Consider the following 8168-nt stretch of genomic DNA (forward strand, 5'->3'; position numbering starts at 1 on the left):
GACCTTGAACTCAAGGGACAACAACCACCTTCATAAACTAATCTGATCATTGATCCTAAGGTGAAGACAGTAAAGAATCTAAAAAAGGGAAATATGTTTTTTAAAGTTTGATGGGTCTAGATCCAAGAAAGGTAGTGGAGAAGGCGTAGAGTTAACAAGTCCCAAAGGGAAAACCTTTCTATCCTCCTACCAACTCCAATTACCTTGCACTAATAATATGATGGAGTATGAGGCCCTAATTAGAGGACTACTCTTCGCTCATAGGTAGGCAGCCAAATGCTTATGAGTGCTAGGAGATTTTGAGTTGGTGGTTAAACAAGTAAGGAGCCAATATGCATGTCACGACAAAAGGTTAGTAGCATATAAGAATAGAGTATGGGGGTTGATTGAGGATTTTGATGCTTTCAATATTCTATTGGTGCCCAAGAAAGTAAATGGGGTATTGATGCACTGGCTATAGTAGCAAGTACACTTGAACCAGTGAGCCAATCTCCTTTGAAGAATTTTTTTGTAGAGTTGGTCCCCACACCTGTTGTGCCCGATAACATCAAACACTTTCAAGTCTTCAAGGATGATACCCACATTCTAGCCTTTCTTTCCAATTTAGGGTCTTTTAAAGAACAAATCATTGATGAGAAGGATAGATAGGATGATCTTGATGAAGGGGGTGATGAAGAAATTATGAAGTTTCCTACAAACGTTATTACCAAAGGTATGGTCACTCTAGAGAGGCTTTTTGATTCTGATCCTGAAGTAAAAGAGAGATTAAGAATAGATTCAGATGCTAGAAAATATGAACCACATAATACTGGTCTAGAAGGCCAAGAGAAGATAGTGTACATTGGGAAGATTAGTACTCACAATGAAAGAGAGAAAATTATGTGAATCTTAAAAGAGTACATTGATGCTATAGCATGGGGATACGAAGATCTGAAAAAATTCGATACATCAATCATCACTCATGTTATACCTTTGAAACCTAATATAAAGACATTCAGACAGAAGCAATGACCGGTTAATTCATTGATAGAACCCTTGATTTTCAAGGAAGTTCAAAAGTTGCTCTTGGCTAGGATTATTTTCCCGGTACGTCACTCTACTTGGGTTGTCAATTTGGTGCCTGTAAGGAAAAAGAATGGGGAAATTCACCTTTGTGTTGACTTTCTCAACCTCAATAAGGCATCTAAAAAGGATAATTACTCACTTCCTTCTTTAGATGATCTATTATAGATTGTTAATGGTTCATAAATGATGTCATTCTTATATGGTTATTCTAGATATAACCAAGTTTTGGTGAACCATGAAGACCGCATGAAAACAACATTTACTACAAAGTGGTGGACATATGCATACCGAAGGATTTCATTTGGGTTAAATAGTGCTAGAGTGACATTCCAAAGAGAAATGGATATGTCTTTCAAAGATCTGATTGGCAAATGTATTATTATATATATGGATGACTTGACTATATTTTCCAAGCTTAGAGAAGATCACCCGAACCACCTCCATAAAGTTCTGGAGGGATGCGGAAGATATGGGATTTCCCTTAACCCCAAGAAGTGTACATTTGGATTGGTTGAAGGAAAGATCCTTGGTCATCTAATCTTTGAAAGAGGGATATCTATAGACCCAGATCGAGTAGAAGCATTGTTGAAATTACAAATGCCTGGCAGTAAAAAGGAGATGAGATCTTTCTTTGGGAAGATCAATTTTGTCAAAAAAAATTTCATTGGGTTTGCAGAGATAGCAAGACATTAAATGAAATGATGAAGAAGGATGCTAAGATAGAATGGACTACTAAAGCAAAAGAGGCTTTCACCCAGATCAAGAAATCCATTGTTGAAGCTCTTGTATTAACTAGTCCTGACTATACTCTACCCTTTTATATATATTCTTTTGCTTCGTTACACTCAGGAGCATCTATTTTGACACAAAGGCAAGCATGGGATGAGAAACCCATTGCATTCATGAGTTCCCCTTTCAAGAGTGCCGAGGTGAGATATTTAGCTCTTGAAAAATAGGCTTTTTCTTTGGTAAGAGCAATGAATAAATTCAAGCATTATATCCTGAGGAGTAAAATCTATGCGATTGTACCTGATCAAGAGGTTAAGTCACTTCTTATGCAATTAGAGTTGGGAGAACATCAAGGGAAATGGATGGCTATTTTACAAGAGTTTGATCTCGAGATGCATCCAATGAAGTTAGTTAGGGGCCAGGGTTTGTCTCAAGTTATGGTGACTAGCATCCCTCAAATCGAATGCCAATAGTATATGTTGCATTCATTCACTCAAGACCCATGGTACATAGATTTGGTGATGATCAAGGATTCGTCACTTTATAGAAAAAATTATGAAGCTATTTACCTTCGATGTCTTGATCATCAAGAAACCCGTAAAATGATTGAGGAGTTCCATGGGAAGTATGGTACAAGTCATGGGTGGGCAGATGCTACTGCATATCAAATTTTGAAGGCTAGATATTACTGGCCTAATATTTTTAAGGATACCCATGAGCATATTCGTCATTATCATACATGCCAAACCGTAGCTTCTAGAGAGAGGAATCCCGCCATGCCTTTCCAACTAGTGATCGAGGTAAGACTGTTCGCCCAATGGGCACCGAATTTTGTAGGTGTCATTAATCCTAATTCATCTGCATGACATAAGTTCATTCTTATAACAATGGATTACTGAACTCAATGGATAGAGGCCATAGTGTGTCGCAATGCTACTGCGAAGGTTGTCCTGAAATCTATTTAAAAATACATAGTCACCAAGTTTGGTATGCCATTCGCTCTGGTATGTGACAACGACCCTACTTTTACTTCCACACAGTTGATGCAATGGTCAATATGAATATAAGGTGATACTGAAATTCTCATCCAATTACTATCTGCAAGGTAATGGAGTAGTTGAATCCATGAACAAGAACATCCTATATGTCATTAAAAATCTACTCGAGAAGAATCCTAGGGATTGGTACAATTAGTTGAGATAGGCCCTATGGGCTGAGCAAACCAGAGTAAAATCCACCCTGGGAACTTCTCTGTATTACCTTGTTTATGGCCAAACTCTTGTCTTCCCAATCAATTTAAAAATACCTATCCTCCAATTAATGAAAGAACTTGAAATTGAGGATCAAGTAGAGGTTCATCTCCTAAATCTGTTAAAAATTGATGAGAAAAGGATTAATACCCTACAACACTTCACCAAGCACTAAGCTATTGTTAAGCGATGGTTTGAAAAAAGAGCCAAGGTGAAAGCCTTTCAAATCTCTGACCTAGTTCTGTTATGGGATAAGGCCAAGGAGAAGAAAGGTGATCACCATAAGTTTGAAAGGTTGTGGTTAGGTCCTTATCGGATAGCTAAAATTTTAGGAGAGAACACCTTTAGGTTAAGCTCTTTGACTGGAGAAATTGTACCATTGCCCGTCAATGGTCAGTTTCTCAAGCACTATTTTGATTAATTCCCAATGAAGCTTGACCTATTGTACTATAGTAAATTAGTTGTTTTTGTAGATTAGATTGTTTTTGTTTTGTTTGCTTTGTTGCTTGTTTGGGTTTGCATGTTTGATGTGTTTTCGCTTTGCTGCATGCTTGTTTCCCTTTGTTTTTGTTTGTTTTGTTTTATATCATTCGCTTCCATTTTTTTGTGTCAAAATGTATATTTTTTCTCAAGATTCTGAAAGGAAGCTATCCTTTGCATGACAAGTTGCCAAATTTTTAGAGACTTCAACTCTTTGCTATTTACAACTTCATTATTATTTGGTTAATTTTTGAAACCTTTGTCTGCACTCATTCAAGGTGGTATATAACAGTTTAAATATGATTTGATTTTTTTACCCTCACTAGGAAAAGGATAGCTTGATAACTCAGCACTACCATCACACTAAGATACATCAGAATTTTTTGTAAGGTATCAGATGAACGTGTTCCCAAGTGAAAAATCATAAGTCAGGATGTTTCACGTTGTCCACTGTGGTTCCCAACCTAGTAATCAGACTTCAATGTTTGAAAGTTTCTAAAAGGTTACTAAAGAAATAGTCCTTCTATATTCTATGATGTTTTCAAAAAGAAAAGAAAGAGAAAATAAATGATCCTCTTACAACAACTAAACTTGGGTGTTTCAAGTAACCTCCACCAAGGCTATGGATGCGTGGCTAGTAGTGGAGCATTGCTTGATGGGAACCAAAGGTATCTCTATTGGGGCTATGAACGCCTGGCTGGTAGCAGAGTTATGCCCAAGATGACCTTGCATAAAACAAATTGGTTGATTTCACCCATGTATCTTGGGCCTAGTTTCCTTTGTTTATCTTCATTGTTAGAAATGATGGGGTAATAAATCATGCACACACACTTAAGAGTTAATACTATTTAGTTCTGGACTTGGTTGTTTGTTCATTGATTCACTCATATTTTTTCTCTTATACATCATTTTGAATGATAGTAGCCTTAGGCATCAAGTTAACCATAGATTCTGAAGTTCTAAATTGCCTAGAGTCATTTTTCCTAGACAGTCTCCATTTTTTATGCCTGGCATACCTAACCCCCATTAGTTTCCTTGTGTTGAAAATATGGATCGCTCTTTTTGCTTTCTATTGCTTTATTTTTGTAGTTTTTCCTAGCGACCTCGGAACCCTAGAACCCCGGAGTTCCAAGGTTTCTTTTGTTTGTTTTTGCTTTGTCCTACCTTGGAACCTTGGAGTCGCAAGGTAGGTGTTTGTTTGTTTGTGCACAACCCCAGATCCCTGGAGTCTCAAAGTTGTGCCTTGTCCTTTTTTCATTGAAGACTCAAAACTTTGGAGTCTCGAAGTCCCAAGTTCTTTATGTTTTGTCATCAACCTCGGAACCCTGGATCCCTAGAGTCCCGAAGTTGTTTTGTCTTTCAACCTCAGAACCCTCGAACCTTGGAGTTTTGAGGTCATTTTGTTCCTTTTTACCTCAAAACCCTAGAACCCCAAAGTATAGAGGTCTTTTGTGTCCTTTTTACCTCAAAACCCTAGAGTTTTCAGGTCTTTTTTCTTGTTTTTGTAATTCATCCCGAAACCCCGAAACCCTGAAGTCCTAAGGTGAATTTTGTTGTCTTTTGTTTGCCACCTTGGAACCCCAAAACCCTAGAGTCCTGAGATCTTGTTTAAGGTGATTGTACATACAAAGTTTGGGGGGGTATAAATAAGAGGAATGAAATTTTCTAAGTTCATTTGTGCACTCAATTTTCTCAGTGATAGACTTATAAAGCATTGAGAGGGGGGGTGAATCAGTGACAACAAAAACAATACCACTTTAAACACTGACCAATAGAAATACTTAACAAGTTTACTAAACACTATGCATGCAATCCAAAATGATATTAAAGCATCCACAACAAGTAAAACATCCACCATAACACAAGTGATTATACATGGAAAACCCAAATGGGAAAAACTACAATGAGATGGGACTCACAAGTTAACTATCTGTAGTTATAGATAACTAACCAATTAAGTCTACAAAAGTGCTCTGCTAGGAGTGAATCCTGTTAAAGATCCCAAAGATCTTTTAGGAGCTATACTCTTTTAAAAGTAGTATCCTATTAGGAGTAACCTCGGTAGAGGATTTCATAATCCAAAGTAATGGATCACCTTGGTAAAAAGAAATGCACATTGAAGCTTGTTAGAGCTTACTTGGTTAGGGGATTTGACTATTGTAGTGATTAGAAAACAATAGGTGGTGTGATCTAGAAGTAGCACAACGTGCTTGAATAGATCCTCTTCTGCTCACTCAAAATTGCATCACCAATTGCATCACCGACATATTCTACAATGCCTTCAACAACTTAACACTTCTATCTCATATCATAAGAATAGTTCATCATAATGTCATTATATAGACATTAGATTTCATGCTGGCTCAGGAATCATATCACAATTTACTAGGTGCAGTGTATCTGGACAATCTAACATAACTCATCACAGATTGCTGCCAAATTTGTCGATTAGGGATAACTCATCACGATCGGTGATAACTCATCACACAATCAATGAATACCAGTTCGAACACCGATACCAGTTAAGAGTTAACCTCATTCAACACATAAACTAATTGTCCTTCATTTGCTTCTTTGATGGTCTCTATTGAATCTCCAAGCTATTTTCAAACCATTCCTACATATACCGGTTTGACATTCTCTAAACCATCTTAAACTAAACACCCAATACTGGTTACGATACAAAGATTTTTTAGGAGTAAAACCAGTTTGTCTTAACTAAGATTACTAAGATAATGTGATCATATGTGTGTGTATACATGTGCCATCAATGAAAAAACATGAAGTCATCTATTAATATCATCATCAACCCAACACTTGGAGCTCCTAGTTGCGACCTCCCAACTTCACGCCCCCATGTTGCTAACTGTCTTGCATGTTTTCCTCACCAGGTTGGTGAAATTTTTCTTCCTCCTTGTGATTTCATGTTTAGATCTTGTTGTTTCTTTTAATTATTTTTGTTTTTTGTTTTAGATTTCCTTTTTTTGGCTTTTTTCTCATTTTTCATGTTTTTTGCATGCCCTAGTTTTCCCAACCATGGAACCCCGAAGCCCCAGACTTATAGGTTGGGTAGTTTTTCCTTGCCTCAGAACTCCAGAGTCCCAAGGTTTGTTCTTTGGTCATATCCATCAACCCCAAAACCCCAAAACCCCAAAGTCTTGAGGTTGTTTCCTTTAGTCATATTTATTTACCTCGGAACCCCAAAGTTCTAGATCGGCTCATAATTTTTGGAGTGAAATACCCTAGACCTTGGAACCGTGGAGTCCCGAGGTCCTTTCTTATTGGGTCATAGTGTTTAACCTTGGGACCCCAGAACCTCGAGGTCCCGAAGTTAAATTTTTCTATCTACCTCAGAACCTCAGAGTTCTGGAGTCCATTTATCTCATCCATCTCAGAACCCTGGAGTTCCAAAGTTTGTTTTTCAATCCTATCCATCCCAGAACCCCAACGTCCCAAGGTGGATGATGTTATTAATAATTTTATCTATGCAATAGATTAATTCTTGATTCTTTCTTGTAGATTACAGCATTTAAATGGACCCAACTTATAATAGGAGAGGCAAGGAGATAGACAAACTTCCCATGACTATTAAATATCAATATCAAGGACAGGTGTATGTTTCAAAGCTACATGATTAGATTAAATGGGTTATAGACAGAGAGGTGGGCACATTGAGATAAAGGATATTAAGACACAATTGGACCGACCAAGGCCAAAGGCCTCACTGAGAAGGATTAAGAGATCAAACCTGGTGGAGGCAACCATCTTCCCATAGTTAGTCCAAGCTCCTAATTTTATCGTAACTATTGCACAGTTCTACGATGCAAATACGAGAAAGTGCATGGAGAGTCAAGGTAGGATGATAATTGTCTTGTTTGTAGATATGCTAGGATTTGTGTTTGGCATCCCTACAAGAGATTAAGTACTCCTAACCACTGAAGAAGAAGCCCTCAGAGTATGGATTAGTAATATTGCTCAAAATAAGAGGCACGTGAATGAGAACTGGTTAGAGGAGGAGAGAAAAATAGGGTTAAAAGCCACAGATGTGTTAAGGGAAGAATTTAAGGAAACACAAAGAGATTTTATCATCATACTAAGAAAGGCCTTCACCAAGTCAGATTGTAGGCATTTCCATTCCTGGATGTTCCATTTCATGACCACTATCCTTATAGGGAAGCAATACTTTGACTAGCTCAAATCCTCTCTAACAACATCCATAAGCAAATGAAGGAAGTACATCAAATGAAGAAATTATTTTTCACTTACTATGTTATCTGGGAGGCTACTCGAGCACGTAAGTTCTCAGGATTACAGGTAGAAGGCCATCTAGAAGATGAGGAAGGGTGGAAGAAAGTTTGGGATTATTACTCACAACTCCCTCTAGATAATATGAAGGCTCACTTTGAGAGAATCAACGATGCCTTGCTCTTCCCTATTATCATTAAATTCATAGGTGATACAGGTTACGGGGTAAGCCCTGAAGTAATGGCGATCATCCAAGAATGGGCATGTTGGTTCATCCAAAACCAATACTCTACATATATCAGGGTCAGTGGGTTGATAGGGAACCCAATGCTATGCCACAATATTGCAATGAATGCATCATTTTATTACAATATGTCAGGAAAATGCTTGGCCTCCAAT

This window comes from Cryptomeria japonica, chromosome 4 (genome assembly GCF_030272615.1).
Source record: "Cryptomeria japonica chromosome 4, Sugi_1.0, whole genome shotgun sequence".
Lineage (NCBI taxonomy): Eukaryota > Viridiplantae > Streptophyta > Pinopsida > Cupressales > Cupressaceae > Cryptomeria > Cryptomeria japonica.